We start from the raw sequence: 18824 nt of genomic DNA, 5'->3' as shown, positions 1-18824 counted from the left end.
AATTTAAACACGTGTCAAGAATACGTAATATGTCGAATACTGACGGTCGTTTAATATTCGTGTATTACACACACTATTGCACGTCTATAAATAATGCGTGGCTAATTTTCGTAGAACACTCACACATTCAAAACCATGCTTCAAAATTTACTGTATTGGTATATAGTCTATCGGAATTCTATTTATTATCTGTTCTGTGGTTTTCACATTCTTTTATCGTAATTAATTTGTGCTATAAACGGGATTCTTTATCACTGTGAATTTTCTATTGGTGAGTGAGTATAGTGCCTGAAAATGCCGATAGGCGGTAGACAAACAAAGGTGGCAAAAATGGAAATAGTGCAAAATTCAAATCAATTAGAATTTGAACTGTTCGTTTGATTGGCGTAAAATATGACGCCGAATATTAATATTATGTCAGTTTGATTTCGGGCTACACATTTGACATGTGAAAATAACGTATAAGTGGTACGACTCAAAAATAAACCATCCATTTAATATTCCAAAGCAATTCCTAAATTTTCTTGTGCCTCTCTTTGCCTAACTTAATTTCGGCTAATATGTTTGTACGGTGTCTCAGCCAAGCAATTTGTTTTCATTAGAGATGTAATTGAATATACGAAGTAAGTCCTATCCTCTGCCGCTGTTCCGGGAGATTGATTCCAGACTCTGCCTTGCTCTTACTACAGCCTCGCAATTTTCACCCCTCGTAGGCTTCCTTTTATGCGGAAATTCTAGTAGCGACTCGAAAATTTATGGCCCGATACGCAAGGCGACGTACGTAATTTTTTAATGTCTAGGTCAGAATGCATGAATAATGCGCAAGTCCCACTATAGTCAGACCGTGACACGAAACTGTAAACTTTGATGGTAGTGCTAGTTATTGCTCATACTTATAATGCGATATGGTGAACTGTTTGTAGAATTGTTGTACGTTAAAGTAATCATCATCATCATCAGCCTGAATCTATCCACTGCTAGGATGAAGGCCTCTCCAAGCTGATTCCACTTTTCTCGGTCCTGTGCGTTGCCACGTACTTCCGCAGAACTTTATCATTTAATCGATCCAGCGGCCTCTAGGTCTACTTTGTGGACGTTTTGTACCTCTTGAATACCACTGGATGACTAAATTTGTCCAACGATTGTCGAATTAAATCGAAATTAAGTCATAGTAAATGGTAGTAATTTGAACAAAATATGCAATCGAAAATCTTTCTTTTATTGCACACAGGTTATCGTATTGCATTCGAAGATAATCAATAAGTAGTATTACTATCGTAATTCGCAATTCAGTGACACGGCCTGTATATTATTATAGTCGGCTTTGTCAACGTATCGATAGCACCATAAACCCATTAACATTGAGTCATAAAAAAGTTTTCAAATTAACCACGAGGAAACCCACGTGACCTCATCGTATCACTTGATTCATAATGCATCACTTTCAGCCCTTCGCAGAAATAAAACAGAACCTCCACGCTTTAAACCGAGGCCTAGCTTCCCCTTACCGTCGCGCAGTATGCTCTTTAAAGAAGACAACAATGGGAGATTGAGTATGTATTTAATTTGTAACACCTTAGTGTTAAAGTTGAAGGATGACAATGGGGGAGTGTGGTGCATTACTAACAGTTTTCATACTTGATCATAGCATATTTATAGATGATCAAATTTGCCCTATAACATAAGAACTTTGCTATGCGCGATATTTTATCGAATTAAAGATATGAGCCGGACATATTCGAAACTATGGTTGAAAATACAACTATGTAAACACGTGACTGCGAATGATTGAATGGCAGGAATCCGTACGTGAAACGTTCTCTATTTACGCAGTAACTCAATTTAGGTAAGATAAGCGATGAATTAAATATCATTAGATCGAAATTAGTTATACAAGTGTAGTTTCTATTCGGTTTTTGTGGTAAAATTAGTGGTGTACGTGTACCCTTAGCTTAGACTCACATACTATAATATATGACGTAAAAGCAAAGGGTTGTCGGAACCGGCTTATAATAATATCCGCATTTTTTAATCATATGGTAAATTATTATCTTTTTCTTCCAGTATGCACGCCATTATTTAAGAGGTTTTGCTCTCGGTTATAGCCATCCTCGTAATGCTATCTAGCCTGGAAGGGTCTGTTTAACAGGGATGGTTAATTAAGTAATGTTTTCTGGAATGAACCTAGGTCGCAACGGATATTTTAAAGCAGAGTTTTTTTCTGAATTTAAAGTCTCGGATATCGTATCCGGAAATTTGTACGTAAACAGTTCACAGCAGGACACTTATTCGTGCGCCGCAGTACGTGAAACATGAGTTCGTGTAACATTTAATCAAATGACGACTTCTTCGTTGTACATTTCACCGTGGAGTATATTTGTACGTATGCTACAACATGTGGCGAATTTTATGAGATGTCTTTACTAGGTTAGGTTAGGGTTATTCTAATTGGAACAGTACTCTTTGCAAACTATCGCCGCATTTTGTAAGATACGTACAAATGTATTCCTCGGTGAAATGTTCAACGAAGAACTCGTCATTTGATAAAATGTTATACGAACTCATGTTTCACGTACTGAGGCGCACGAATAAGTGTCCCACGATGATCTGCATACGTACAACTTATATGTAACCCTCGGATATACAGGAACTATGCAAAAATTGAGACATAAAAACGTGACATATAACATAACAGTGATTTTTTGTTATTTTGCAAAATCTTGGGTAACCCCTCCCCTCCCCGGATAGAACATTTATTAAGATTTCGAGAGGTCAATAACAATAATTACAAAAAAAAGAACTTTTTACATACAACGTTTTTAAATTTTCTGTTGAATTATTATGCTCAATATGCTCAAACTTGTACTTGATATGAAGTAAATAAAAAAACAAACAAACAAACAAATATAGAATACTGAAATGTCATTTTGATTTCCATAGTAACGTATAATTTAGTTGCTAGGACCACCGCCTTAGCAACCAATAATAACTTTCCATACAAAACAGAATTAACTGAAAATTAATTTAATTCTGCTTAAAGATGGCTAAAAGTATTAAAATATAATGCATTGGCATCGTGTTCTGATATATTCTAAAAGTTTCAAATGTCTAGCTAGTCGGGAAGTTAGTTAAAAATCGATTGCAAGATTTGGGCAGGATAAACAAGAATACGAGCTAATAAAAACGTTGTAATAAAACAGCCAAGTTAATCAGAAAGCAGTGATATACGTAAGCAGAGTGCCACTCATAAGCAGACCCAAAATGCCGCCCCTTACTATCTGTAGACTCAATTTTCATTACCTTCTGCATTTTAGTATTTCTGCGATAGATCTATCCGCAAACAATTTCATTAAACTTTTGATATAGACTACCACAAATATTCAGGTAATGTTTGAAATTTGGCATCTCCGCGGAATCTAGTCTAGAAGGTTTGTATTATTCGCACTATTTCCTTAATTTGCCGCCCCTCTTATACTGTGCTGCCCATAAATAACATATGATCTACCTACCTGCACAGAACGTCACTGGCGGTAGTTAGTAAAAGATAATTAACTCACTTAACACAGTTTGTAGAAAAATAAATATTTCGTATAATTTGCAACCTATAAATCTAACGCTAGCTGAGGCTTTGTCCACATGGCGCGTGTCTCGCCGCGAGTGCATGTGGACACCTCGATGAGGTCACCTGTATCTCAACCGCGCGCGATAGTCGTCACGGCGAGTACTTGTGGACGGCTCAATAAAGTCACATGTACCTGGAATGCGCGCGAGTTAAAACGCGCCATGTGGACAAGGCCTTACACATTTTTAAAGCTTTCACAGAAACAAAACGAACAGTGCGTAGTCGGTGGCAATGATTATTACTGATCACTCAATTATTCATAATTTTTTATTCATTCATCCATCGTTGTTACAAAAATTTCTCATCAAATTTAAACTCTCGCTAGATATATACTTTTTTGACGCGATATTTCTTATCATACTAGGTAATTAAAAAAGGTCATATTATTTAATTTCCCCCGTTGCGCGTGAGTATTATTCGGCATTATATTCTATATGAGTGGTATCTACTAATTTCCGATATGTAGGTATGCTTTGGAGCTGTAGTCTGTATGGGCAACATTGAAATGCGGTCGCCAAAAGCTACACCGATGTAGCCGCGAAAATTGCCTACGCTATGCTTTCTGATGAGTAGGGTTTGGCAAGACTCAACCCGGTAGTAAAGCACTGACTTAACACAATTTAAAAAAAGAACGTTGCAGTTTTTAGCTTATCAATTCATAGTATACAGTTAATCATGGCCCCCACAAAGGGGGGGCTGACAGGGCTCTAGCCTGGGGGCCCGGGCTTAGAGGGGCCCGGCGTGGTGGGTCGACCAATTAAGTGAAAAAAAAAAACACACCATAATTTTTCTCTAATAGTAAAAAAGTCGCCTGCGGCGCTATTTTCCTAAATGATGATTCACGTGTAAAATTTTATTTTATAATTACTTAATTTAAGTGTGTTTTCTGACTTACAAAATGCCTTTTTATCCAATATGGCGAAGGGTTGCATGCTACTTGGTTAGGTTAGGTTAGGTTAGGTTAGGTACCACAAAAGGAGATCGCGACCAGTGTTTCATAATAGTATGCTAAGTGCCGACAACTCAATAAATCAACTGGATTTATTTAAAAATCGCTAAAAATATACGAAATACTCTTAACTCTGGGGTTCCGTGGAAACCACTTGGAGAATACTACTGTAGAAAATGACACTTACCTTAAACCTTAGCGATAGGTAGGGGGCCCGTCATAGATCTTGGCCCGGAGGCCCGCTTCAGAATGTGGGGGCCATGCAGTTAATAGATAAAACTATAGAATTTCAGGTAATATAAATTTAGTAGACACCTAGACAATAAAATTGAATATCTAATTAGGTACCTACTAATAATCTGTCATCCGTCGTTAGTTGACGTACAAATCTGATTCGATTACTTTGTGCTGGGTACGCGAATAAACTTCGTAATTTTATTATTTTTTGACACCTCGCGAATCGGGAAATGCGAACGAGGCTTTTTATGTGAGCACACCGTCACACGAGTGTCATTTCACAGGCCTGTCTCTTATCCGTGGGATCAGTATCAATAGCAGCAATCCGCGTTCGGGGCTCGCGTTATTTTGCGGATTTTGATTGTATGTTAATCATTTTTCATTGAAGGCTTCGTATATCCGGGCTTGCATATATTTTTTTTATGTAGAAACTTGATACGAAGGATTTTCTTTGGAGTTAATATTTTATAAAGTTTATGTACTTATATATTTCTACGAATATTACAATCAGTAAACACGAAAATAATGCGTTTGTAGTGAAATATAGAATACACTTAAACACGTCGTTAGTATTTATTTCGGTATTGTAGTGGACTTTAGAAGTAACGAGGAGATAAGAGAACGAACTAAGCAGCCTCTTATCATGGTGAGAGTGAGGAGGTGACTCAGTGATGCCAACCGTACTATAATTATAGTACAATACTATAATTTTAATTATTCGAAAAATGTAAAATACTATAATTTTACGCCAAATATACCAAAATACTATAATGTTCCTGTACTATATATTTTTTAGAGTTGGGTATTTCCCGAGAAAATCTCAATCTCGAGATTCTGGATTTCCCGATATGATGAAATTTTGAATTCTCGATATTCGGTATTTCCAGAAAAGAATTCTCGAGATATTGAGAAAATTAAAAAAAAACATGTAAAAATCTTAAAATCAGTGTAAAAACAGTGCAAAGACAAATTCCAAAAAAAAAATATGATTTGAAAATATGATATGAAAAACAAAATAGAAGTAGGAAAACAAAAATAATTCAATACATTACTTGTTAAAATAGAATTTCAAAAAACAAAGACTTTCAATGGCTGCGTCTGACAATCGCGTACGCTTTTTAGACACAAAATTCCCTGATATTGAAAAATTGCGCTCATTTTGAGTCGACGTTGGCTTAATTGTGTCAAATGCCCCGATCAGTCTTTTTTTGTATTTTCTGTCCACTTTTTTCTTATAGAAAAATCTTTTTTCAATTAATATTTGATAATAAAGAAATCCCGAGAAAAGATTCTCGAGATCCGGAATTTCCCGAAATGTTAAAAATTTCAATTCTCGAGATTCGGGATCGAAAATCTCGAAAATTTCTCGAGAATCCCCAAAACCCAACTCTAGCTGGGACACGTGTTGCTGATGCCAGAAGAGAACCTCAGCCCGGTTTGCTTGTTCTTCAAGCCAACCGAATTCCAGCGTCCTGGAAGGCCTCCAAATACTACTATTGGGAGTACGGCGGAGCTACGGGGTTCTGTAATGGGTGGAAATGGCCAAAGAAGAACAATTTACGTCAAAAAGCCATCGCATCTCTATCTTGTTAATCTGTCTTGGTAGCAATTCATTAAACATGGTACGAGGGTGGGTCAATAATTCCTTAGAAAAAAGCATTAAAACAGTTTTTATTTTTGTATTTTTTTTTATTTCTCAACATAATCTCCTTGGAGCTCAATACACTTGGTTAGACGTTTCTCAATTTTTTTTAAGCCGTCAGAAAAATAAGTTTTCGGAAGTTCCTCAAAATAAGCATTTGTCCGATCGATGACTTCTTCATTTGAAAAAAAACGTTGTCCACTTAGCCATTTTTTTAAGTTTGGGAAAAGGAAAAAGTCACTGGGGGCTAAATCTGGCGAATACGGTGGGTGGTCGACCAATTCGAACTTCAATTCTTCAATTTTAGCCATTGATCGTAAACATGTGTGAACACGGGCATTGTCCTGATGAAAGAGGATTTTTTTCCTGTTTAAATGAGGCCGTTTTTCTTCAATTTTGTTTTTTAGCTGGTCCAATAAAGATGCATAATAATTCCCTGTTATTGTTTTTCCTTTTTCCAAATAGTCAACGAAAATAATTTCACGTGCATCCCAAAATACAGTAGCCATAACCTTACCAGCTGATTTTACGGTTTTCGCCTTCTTTGGACATGGTTTGCCTTCGCAATCCACTGCTTTGACTGTTCTTTCGTCTCGGGAGTATAGTGGTGTATCCATGTTTCATCTACAGTCACAAAGCGTCGAAAAAATTCATCCGGATTGCGTTGCATGAGCGACAACAGGGCTTTAGAGGCCACCACCCTATTGCGTTTATTGTCGACTGTGAGCAAACGCCCAATTTGTCATGTAAAATAGAAATGACGCTACCTTTTGAGATCCCTGTAACCTCAATTATCTCACTCAACTTTAATCTTCGGTCACTTAACACCATATCGTGGATTTTATTGATCATTTCTGGTGTAGTCACCTCTACAGGACGTCCTGAGCGTGGTTCATCCTTTGTTGATGTACGACCACGTTTAAATTCATTTAACCAGTTATAAATAGTTGCAAGTGAAGGAGCAGATATGCCGTGAACTAAATCCAACTCATTTTTTATTTCGTTTGCTGTTAACCCTTTTATATTAAAATGTTTAATAACAGCTCTAAACTCAATTTTCTCCATTTTCCATTTTTCCATTTTCCACAAGCAAATTTTTTTTTTAAATGTACGAGAAACACACAACAACCCGACCAATCTGATTGAAACTTCGCAGCATACTGAATCGGTAGTGCCGCTGCATGAAAACAAACCGCATACAGTACTAGTCGCGCCACCTGTCGGCTTTTCTAAGGACTTATTGACCCACCCTCGTAGTTATAAGCAAAGAGTATGTAATATAACTTGAAGGAATCGTATGTTTTTTTTTACTTATATATTAAAACTTTAATTTTATATTGATTACAGAATTATTTTAGTATGGTTGATTCACCGTAGCCAGGCAATAATTGATCGCGTGTATAGATTTATAAGGTCATATAAAAAAAAAAAAAACAATTGCACACTCACTGCGATTTTGCAGAAAATAATTTTCACCATAAACCCATGGTGACATGATTGGTAGAATGAGCGTCTACAAAACTGTGGGCGGGCTTGATTCCCTGGTTAGACACAAGAAAAATCCATATTGCTGTTTCAATATGCGTTCGATCCAGCACAAGCACCCAATGAGCTCATTGTCGTCCAACCATTCCTCGTAAAACAAGTTTTTTTAACAGAACCACCACTTTATAGTTACCCTTGTACTCCGCTTAGGAGCGACCATGGTGATTCACATTTGTTTTACTAAATGAACGTAAGCCTATGACTTTGAACATTAAATTATTGTTTTTATAAGAATGACTGAATAATGCAGGAACGATAAAGTAAACAATGCGACTATTAAAACCCTTACCTACTTAAAATTTAACAGACCACTATTAATATTCATTACGTACTGTTATTTGAGATTTACGTGATTGTTCATCTAAATAATGATGGTTCATTATAAGGTTTATTTATAACATAACAGAAGTAGGTACAATGTAGTTGGCAAATAAATCTCAGAGTACATTTTTTCCAAAATTATTGATTTTTTATTCAAAACCACTTGTTATGCCACGATTGTTAGATTATTGCGAAATAAAACCTACCGAATACAACATTATTTAATATATTATTATCCATGACGTGCGAACCATGAAAAAATGAAAGGGCGTTCGAAATTCGAATTTCAAAACAATTATTTTTCACACGCATTCCATTTTCAAAAAAAAAGAAATTTAAAAATGGAACGTATCTTTTTATTTATCATACAAAGTAATAACACATCCAGCACAATTTATTTCAACTGTCACCCTGTTAACTGAGTCATAAAGCAGACGGGCCGTGATTTTGTCACTAAGTGTATTATTATTGCGTAGCCACGAAACCGGTTGGGAATAATAAAATGCATGAATAAGATAATACTCGGATGCCGGGTGGCGGTTTTCCCATGGGGGGGTACCCGCCCATCCCACGCCCTCACAGCAAGGTCGTGTCGACTAGGGTTGCCATATTCGCGAAATGTACTCCAATCAAGGCCTGAACAAAATCGATGCATAAGTGCGAGTGGGAAGTATTCGGCACCCTTATGATTTCTGAGACACTCGCTAGAGTAAGATAAAAGGTTTACAGATGTGGGAGATGGTTTGCCATAGTGTCGCCGCCAAATCTTAGTTTGTTGCTTAACTAAGCGTCGATAACCGTGTTGCTAAAATTGCTATTTTTTGTGTTAAACATAAAGTCAGTGGTAAATATTTTTAGTTAATTAAGTAGAAAAGATGGTTCTGTGTGTTGTATTAAAACGTGGTAGCCGTACTGATAAGCAAGCACGTTTCATAGGTATGTTGATACATGTTCGTGATAATTTATTTGTATATTATTATGTATTTTAATATCAAGTGACTTAGTGTTTCTTTAAAATAACTTAAATTGTGGATATCTTTACGTAATGGTTGCATTTTGACCGCTTAAAAATAATATATTACGTAAAAAAATAGAAAATTATATTTTAATTCTGAGCGTCTAGTGCGAGCACTAGCGAAATAGTCTATGGTCTCAAACATTTGTACACGAATGCGTTCGCTTGCCCACAAACCAAACGCTCGGCACGAAGCTTTATTTAGCAATGCAATGGGTGGCGTCTAGATGTATCTATAGTCTAAGACTCCAATATTTAAACAACATATTTTATCTACTCTATTACCTTCATTATTTACCTCTGAGGTAAACATCGCTACCTGAAAGCAACAGTGAAAAACTGAAAAAAGTCGTTTTGAGACAACTATGCTAATCGTTTGCTGAAAGCTATACCTACACAATGAAGCAAGCCAATTTTAAAAGAAAATTGTGTCTTGCAATTATTAAAATTATCATGTAGGTACTGTTACATTCCCAAATGGCCCCCATTTGGGGATGTCTCTGTGAATCTGGAGAGGCCCAAATCGATATCAAATCAACAAATAGTAAGGGTTGATTGCGAAAATAATTAAATAATGTTAAATATCTGATCGGCAACATTGTCTGAATGCCGTTAAAAAAATACGAATGGCAACGCCGCATTTGTACGGCTCGTAAGCGACCGTTTGTCTTAGCGAGAGAAGCATTTTTGACAGCAACGCAGTAAGCAGTGTTAACCTCGCTATCCGTCAAAATTAAATTGAAAAGAATTTGTATAAAAATGTAACCATTTAGAATATGTTAACGTAAATATACCTTGCCGTTTCCACCACAATTCCGGTGTGTTATTTGTCCACCTTCAAGTCCTAAATCCTGACGAAAATCCATACAACGAAGCAAAGTGACAGAGTGTTTTCACTTTCGAAAATGGAGGGAAATGACAGTACCTATCTTCAAAGCATCAAGGGGATAACAGAGATAACCCGCTGTTAATAATGGTTTACAAAAATTTTACCATTATCATCTATTTATTACAGAATAAACATTTAGAAAAGTTATTGACAAAAGTTTACACCCACGGTGGCCGCGCGGCTTAAGCGTTGGACTATCACGCCGTTCAAATCCTAGGTCTGGCAAGTAATATTGTTTTTCAATTTGTGTGGAGTCAGGGTATGGACCTAATAGGTTGAGCAAGTGGCTGACATCCATTTCTCGTAAAAAAAAATATGTTAATACAAACCTCTACTCTGTGGAGGCCCATATGATCCTATTAGGATCGGACATGGTCGAAGAAAGAAGAAGAATTGACAAAAGTTGTATGACACAAAGATTAAATTTCAATTATCTCGAAACTAGTATTTTTGACTGTTGCTTTCATGTAGCGATATTAATATTTTTCAGATAAACTGCTGATTACGTTCTTTAGATGTTTCATTTAGGAAATAGTTTCTCAAAGTGGACCCTGGATCGTTCTGGGGGTAAGCGGGGGGATCACAGGAGCAGTTGAGTAGGTGGCATATGGAAGCAAATAATAAACAATGAGACCACGATACAGACTGATTATCCACTTGACTATACAAACTCACTTAGCCCTTAAAAATCGTCTCGACTGGGATAATAGTCATAAATCAAAACTGAGCGCGTGCGATGTGCGTATTATAGGCAAGGCCATGCTCGACAGTGACGTTACATGGCAAGCCAAAATGAATGATGAAGTGCGACATTTAGGGGTTCTTTCCAGCCGCTACACGGCTACAGGTAAGTCCGTAGTATTATTTTTCAACACTACGGAATAAACACTTGTTTTTATCTCTTATTTGATAAAATTATTCCAGCTCTATTCACTAATGGTTTACAATGCGTTGTATGTTTTAAAACAATGGTCAAAAATAAGCAACAGTATAATATATACATCGACTTCCAGGTTGCGGAGACACATGGGATCTAGCTCCTAAAGTCTATACCTACACCAATACCTCAATATATTAATCATCAGCACCACAACAACACGGCCCTACGTGGGTATTGCCCGCCTCTAGAAAACGTCTCTAATCTTCTCTACTGCTTCTTTCCGCACAGTTCAACCAACGGTTCTGAGACAATAATCCCCTGGACAAAAACTCCCCTTATAAAACTAGTGTAATCCCGTATAATAAATAAAATTTGACACATAATAATATTTTCCAAGTAAATGTCTTAAAATGAAAAATATATTTTAAACAGAAAAATGTGAATACAAATTTATAATTCTATGTACTTACTTACACCTGAGAGAGAAGAAAAATAATGTTTAAAATATTGTAACTTTCGGTAGAAAGTATACTTAGTTTAATATTATTATGTAAAATTATACTAAGTAGCAAGGATTCAAAAGTTTATTAGTGCCACAGAAACGTGTAGCTTTCATGAACTTCAAGGGGGGTATTAATCGTCTGGGTTTTTTTTATATGAGGGGTTAATAACCGGTGGGTTATTTACACGGGGGATGTTCGAGCCTTTATTGTTAGTCGAATAATGTCTGACGGGGATTTTTTCCACGTAATTTTTCCTGTTATCCAAACAATATAGTACATGTCATTAATCCTTTCTATGCCGCAATTAGTTAATTGATAGTAATTAACATAAGAATTGGTGTAATTAGGGCGTCCAAAGACGCTTTGGGCACTTAACCGGTTAAAGTAACATTTTCGCTTCTGGTCTATTTCAGGAGCTTCTTCAGTGTCATTAATCCTTGACATATGGCATACCTAACAAAGTGGTTGTACTTTCACGTGTAAGATAACATGGGGGATCATTGTTATGTCTTAAAGGTGCTTTTAAGCGTCAGTTTAGTTTACCGTCCAGTCTCAATTGACAGTACGCTACCTGATTTCCAGGTTGTTATATGTCACTTTCAGTAAAATTCTCAGGAGAGCAATTTGAAAGTTCACATTGATATAATAAATTTCACCACCAATACATATATCGCTGTCCGATTAACGGTTTGTTCTATGTCATCTTCAGTAAATTGTTAAGAGAGAAATTTGATAGTTCACATTGAAAAAATTGCACAACCTATTTATATTAAAAACTGTGTTCTGCATATAAAAGAAAAACTTATTTTCGACATTATCGACAAATTAGTTTATAATTTTTATATTCTGAAAAACAGGTTTAAAAGAGTTCTGGAAATAGAACAAAATGGCATTAAAAAGTAATTTTCCTTAAAAATGTGATAAAGAACAAACTGGAAATCGGGTAGCGAGTTGTTGATGTATTTTTACGTATTTTTTATTTACTAAAAATGAATAATATTTTTATAATTACTTTTTAAACATATTATTTGGTATAATGCAGTACCTATATTTAAAATATTTCAATCGAAATTAGAAAAGTAGTAATGACAATACGGCAACATAAATAGTAATTTACACGTTAATTTAACTGGAAAATCGAAAAACGAATACGATAACTGATGTAAAATCTATCCTGTCTCGTTTCCGTTTTGTTTTCAGTCGGCCACTTCAGTTTTGCATTTACACGTCAGTTTAACTGACAGCTCGACTGAAACGGAGACTGATAGCAAAACTGATAGTTTAAAACCGCCTTTTTAATGCTATCTTGCTTTTATTCATATGTACCTCTTGAAAAAGCTATGTTTTTAGGTTAAGTCACTCTAAATCTCGGATAATAAATATCACAAGTGTCTCGTAATTTGTTACAGTCGTAGTGCTTCTTAATATCGTGATAAAAACCTCTTTAATTATTACCTGACAGTTACGTGACTTTTGCAAAAGTTTCCGGCTGCAGAAGCCACCCCTAGCGATGTACCCGGTAAAATCAGGACGTCCGGTAATCCAACCGGGCTCACCTCTTCGCCACGGATTGTGCTAAGCCCTCCCAAATGACACCGGCCCAACCGTGCCGGGTCTTATCGTCCTCTGATACGGATTATACGGGCGATGTTATTAGCCTGTCATAAACACTCACAGGTGTTTCATATTATAAATTGCGTGGGATGTATGATGTTGGCAGTATCACATAGGTGTTCACTACGTGACGATTTTCATTAATAATTGTCGTTTATGACTTAAAATAATATTCCTTGTCAAAATACAAAAAATCGCAGCATTTTGACATTGGTGTTTTGTGTAAACATTATGGCACTCAAAACGGGCGTATCAATAACTACGTCTATCTCCGATAACAGCAGTTTTTAGTTAATAATTATTCCATTCCATGTAGAAGGGTCTTTTCTTTAAAATTCAACAAAAAAACCCCAACATTTCTTCAACGGGTCATAAAATTGAATAACCCTTCCTGGGATTAATCATTAATTCAGTTATAAACGGGAATATCAGGGTTGATTATTTATTAAACTATAAAATACCGTTGTTTATTGCTTTCATTTGAACTAAATAAAAAAACACACTTATTACAAAAATCAAGACTTTAACAATGAAATGAGAATTTGTGTAAATTTTTTAAACGCAATGACAGTCCCACGATGGCTGCGCGGCTAAAGCGTCGGTTTATCTATAGTATTGTGGGTCCCAGGTTCGAATCCTGGGTCTGACAAATACACATATTGTTTTTCAATTTGTGTTTGAGTCAAAGTATGGACCTAATAGGTTGAGCAAGAGGTTGACATGCATTTCTCGTAAAAACAAAGATCAGTTAATACACACCTCCACTCTGTGGAGGCCCATATGGTCTCATTATGATCGCGATCGGACATGGTCGGGATTATAATATTTGTAGACATGTTCTATCATATTATAATATAAGGTATATGGATTCACATGATCACTGATTCACTGGATCGGACATGGTCAAAAGAAAGAAAAGAAGAATCTTAGAAAAGGGATTTTGAGTTATTTCACTATAGAAGTAAGGCATCGAAATGTCAATTGATGGGTGGTATATATGAAGAAATTCCTCTCAGAACCAAATTAGCATGTAGCGCATTCGGGTGCCTGAATAGTATCTTCAAAAGTGACCTCCCAGTGTTTTAAGTGTTGTGGTACCAACACGTATGCATGTGAAATATGGACCATTAATGTAAGAGAAATTAAAAACTATCACGAAACTACGACTATCACAACATGGATAAGTGCATGTTAGGCATAACGCGGAAAGACTATAAAAAAATGAATGATGTCATACAGTGGTACCTAAGATGCACTCAACGACCACAGAGACGCCCTAAAATCCGCTGGATAGACGAACTCGTAATGTTCGGTAGATGTATGTGGTAGCAAAGAAATAGGAGCCGAAAAGAGTGGAGGGAACTACGGAGCTAAAATTTAAAATTTGAAAGCGGAAATAGCTTGTTTTTTTTACATTTAGGTGCCTACTTACCTGTGAATGAAAATGGTAAAAACACACCATACGACACACGCCTTTAGATCTCACAAAAAAAGTATTAATTTGAACTATCATTTATTTGCCTATTACAGACAAATCAATTTACCATTCATTCATTAATATAAAAACCGGTTTGAAATCCGACGAGTACAAATTTTAACATTTTATACATAATAAAAAATATTAAGTGTACTCATGACGGTTTATGTTGCTCACTATAAATACTTTCCCGCAATCAGTTTCTTCGAGGCGATTTATCTATCACGAGGTCGGTTGACGGAAGCTCTCCACTCGTCCAAGACATGCCTAATGGAATTACTTGATCTTCATGACCTCTTTCCACTGTATCCACCACAGTTATATTCTGCTACCCCACTTCTTATGTAAGTATTATTAGTATTATTACACTGGCTTTCTAAGTAATAAGTGTAATAACATAAGAGCTATAATTAAACAGCTGTCATATTATATATATTGGTATAATCATTGGAGACATAATCGTCGATCATTTCTACTTTATATTATAAAGTTATATAACGGCAATAACATATTTAGTTATTCTTCTTCTTCTTCTTTCACCCTGTCACGTCCCAACATTGGGGCATAGGGCAAGCACAAGTTGGCGCCACTTCCCTCGGTCCATCGCTAACTCCTGTGCCTCCCGCCATGTCAGACCTGCAGCACGTAGGTCGCTTTTGTAGCATCGCTGCAGGGTGAGGGAGGGCCGGCCACGGCGACGGAACCCTTGAGGCTGTGCCACAAGGGTACGAAGTGCCGCACTCTTTGGCGGCATCCGGAATACATGTCCCAGCCACGTGAATCGTCTCTTCGTGATAACTTCAATCACCGAAGGCTGTTGTGTCTGCTCACGAACTCGGATATTTGTAACGCGGTCGTACCAATGTACCCCTAAGATTCTGCGGAGACATCGATTCTCAAAGCTCAAAAGCCTCAAAAGCTTTTGATTTAGTTATTACAAAGTTATTAATTGGATGGGTGTTTACGTGGTGGAACTCTTAAAAACTATTTTAGCCCCGTGTGTCTCTCTCTGTCATACGTGGAGTATCACACAGACAAGGGAATCACTAACGTTTGCATCGCCCATTAGGGATCAATGATTTACCAGTTTGCTACGGTTCGATTGAGGTGGACGTGTCATTTAAATATATTTATACCTACCAATAAATCTGGGACGCAGTATATTTTTTAGGTAATTATAACAATTACAATTGATCACTTAGGTATCATATTTTAGCTATAATAAGCCAGTAATTTCATTTTATTTACATATTTAATTAAATACATACCTACAATAAATATGATATTATATAAAAAAAAACAACAACACGGGAGAATTGGCACGTGAATCAACGAAACGATGCGTGGTATTTACGTCAAACTTCAGCCAAGATCTGATTATTAACTGTTCAAGTAATGATTATAATATTAAATTTAAATGTAAAATATTGAGTTCATTATGGGCGGACGTGCTCAGCGTGGGTCAAAATTGAGCTTTTATTCTATTTTAAAAGCATGATCCTGGATATTCCTTAAACGTTGCAGATAATCTATTTATATAATTTTGCATTATTAAGCCTTATTATCCTTTATATTTATTTTAAACATTTGATGACTGCATAAAGTATTTTTATTACATAAAATAGTATTCTTTTAAACCTCTCGCTCTAATGTTTTAGAATATAGTCATATTTCAGTACATGAATGTGCAGTGGTGTTAAGATTTTTTATATTTATTGATTTTTAAACGCATTTATAAAACCATTAGTATAATTTATGTCGACATTGTTATAGTGAAATATTTACGATAAAAAATTATGTTGATAATCTCTGTGATCCCAAATTTGACAAGAATTAGGCATTTTATTATTCAAAAGATGAGCAAGATTAACACATTTGAAGATAATTCTAAAGACACTAATTATAAGCTATGTCTTTGACCATTAAAGTGTGACAAAAATCCCACGAATAATGATTGCTTTATAATAATTATTGACCTAAGAATAAGGTAGTATTTTTTTTGAAATACGCCATTTCTTTTGGCTTTCCCCAGTGGTTAAGCTACAACATACGGCCGTAGTCATAAATTGACAAACTAAAACTGAAGTAGGGAGTAAGATCATCTTAATGCGCGTGTTTGAACATAAAGGATAATAAGGCTTCAAAATTATATAAATAGATTACCTACAATGTTTAAGGAATGTCCAGGATCATGCTTTGAAAATACAATAAAAGCTCCATTTTGACCTACGCTGAGCATGTCCGCCCTTAAGAGGACGTTCTACAGAAATGGCCTTGAGAATTGAAAATATGATTTTTTAACATGTGGTCCATAATATCTGGTCTACTAGTTAATATAAAAAGGTCGTGTCAAAGTTGTTTGTGTTAATAAATTTGCTCTGTGACTGATCCGACTAATATTTCACATTTATTTCATCAGGGCTGTCGAAGACATAAATCATAATATATATTTATAATTTTAAATTTTTATTTATAATATATATTATTTAAGTTTTGTGCATCTAATGCCGGGTCCACACTGGCAACAAGTTAATTTGCTGGCAACCTCGTTAGATTTTACGATAATTATTGTAAAATTTCTTAAGCAATTATGGTAAGTATCGTAAAATTTAATGAGGTTGCCAGCAACTTGTTGCCAGTGTGGAAATGGCTTAATATCCACTGTGGTTCACGTAGTGGCATGGACCTGGGGTTAGCTAATTCAGGAAGTCAACACCCATGATAGAATTTTTTCCAGTTTTGGTTGCATTATATTCCAAAACTCTTCTGTAAAAATCGTTTCCGAGTTTATAAATGGAAATTTCTCGGTATACATAGTAAACAAACCTACGAATAAAAAAAGACAAAAAGGAACATACTGATTCATCGCAGTAAAATCTGGTAATCAAATTCGCCATTTTGAAAAGCGACGATTTTGCGTAAACAAATATCACGTGGTCTGTACGTGTGCGGCAAACTTCGAATGTGTTTGTAATTTTGTGCAAAGTGCGAATGTAATGTTTTCAAATAATTGATATGGATTAATTATACCATCGTATTATTTTCTCGAAATCATAAACATCCGACCATGTCCGATCCTAATAGGATCATATGGGCCTCCACAGAGTAGAGGTTTGTATTAACAGATTTTGTTTTTTACGAGAAATGGATGTCAGCCACTTGCTCAACTTATTAGGTCCATACCCTGACAGACACAAATTGAAAAACAATATGTGTACTTACCAGACCCAGGATTCGAACCTGAGACCCACGGCGTGATAGTCCAACGCTTATGCCGCGCGGCCACCGTGGGTGTGTATTATTTTCTCGAAATCATAAACATACTATAATAGTATTTGAGTATCAACCTATGTTCAATTTGAATTGGGTTATAATAATAATATACCCGTATATATATCAATACTATGTTTGCTACAAAATCCACCCAAGTTATCAGTACGTACTTGCACAGGTTTGATTAAAAACCATGATGAAATTAACATTTAAAAAATATGAATGCTTAATATTATTTTGACAGCCCTGTTTTCTGATCGGCTTCATGTCGCAGGTGTTCATAAAATAATAATAATTTTCCGCGCGGCAGAAATTATCAGTAATAATAATAATATTTCTTGAAATAAAATCTCCTATGATTAGTGATTTTTGCGAAAAGATCGATTTAAATTGACGTAGTTACGACGCCGAGGTCCTTTTTATACTAAATTATATTTGAACGGCGGGCTCTTCAGCGGGCCCTTAACATGGTTAGGTTATTTAATTTTAATATTATTTTTGACCTTGCAAGTGTCATACGATATTTATAAACAAATGTTTTGTTACAATTTTAAATTGTATATGTGCAGAACAACCGCGCAACTCTATATGAGTAAAAAGTATATAACCATTTTGCAGTTAATTTCGTAAGGTTCACTTTAGTAGTTCTGTATGTCCGTAACCATATTTTAACTAAGCAAATTTTTAAAACTGTATTTCTGCGCGCTACTGATAACACTTTGCGGAACCAAAGGCGGCGGTGATAAACTTCACGGTCCGTGTGATAAATTCTAATAAATATCTCATTCGCCAAATTCTTTGTTATTTTGTGATCCATACCGAGTTATTGGATTCACATATTGTACGCACTTAGTCTG

The 18824-nt window shown here is 35.8% G+C and overlaps 2 protein-coding genes across 2 annotated transcripts in view; one reads left to right on the top strand and one right to left on the bottom strand.

The window, feature by feature from the left end:
• The window catches only part of LOC147074639 (uncharacterized), a 277840-nt gene that overhangs the window by 93599 nt on the left and 165417 nt on the right, over nucleotides 1-18824 (top strand). The window lies entirely within an intron of this gene.
• Nucleotides 1-18824, bottom strand: part of LOC147074641 (carbohydrate sulfotransferase 11-like) — a 206909-nt gene that overhangs the window by 73429 nt on the left and 114656 nt on the right. The gene's annotated exons all lie outside the window — the stretch shown is intronic.

Source organism: Rhyacophila brunnea, unplaced genomic scaffold (assembly GCF_057557595.1).
Source record: "Rhyacophila brunnea isolate RB1 unplaced genomic scaffold, BYU_Rbru_1.0 scaffold_16, whole genome shotgun sequence".
Taxonomy (NCBI): domain Eukaryota; kingdom Metazoa; phylum Arthropoda; class Insecta; order Trichoptera; family Rhyacophilidae; genus Rhyacophila; species Rhyacophila brunnea.
This window is presented reverse-complemented; position numbering and strand designations above follow the sequence as displayed.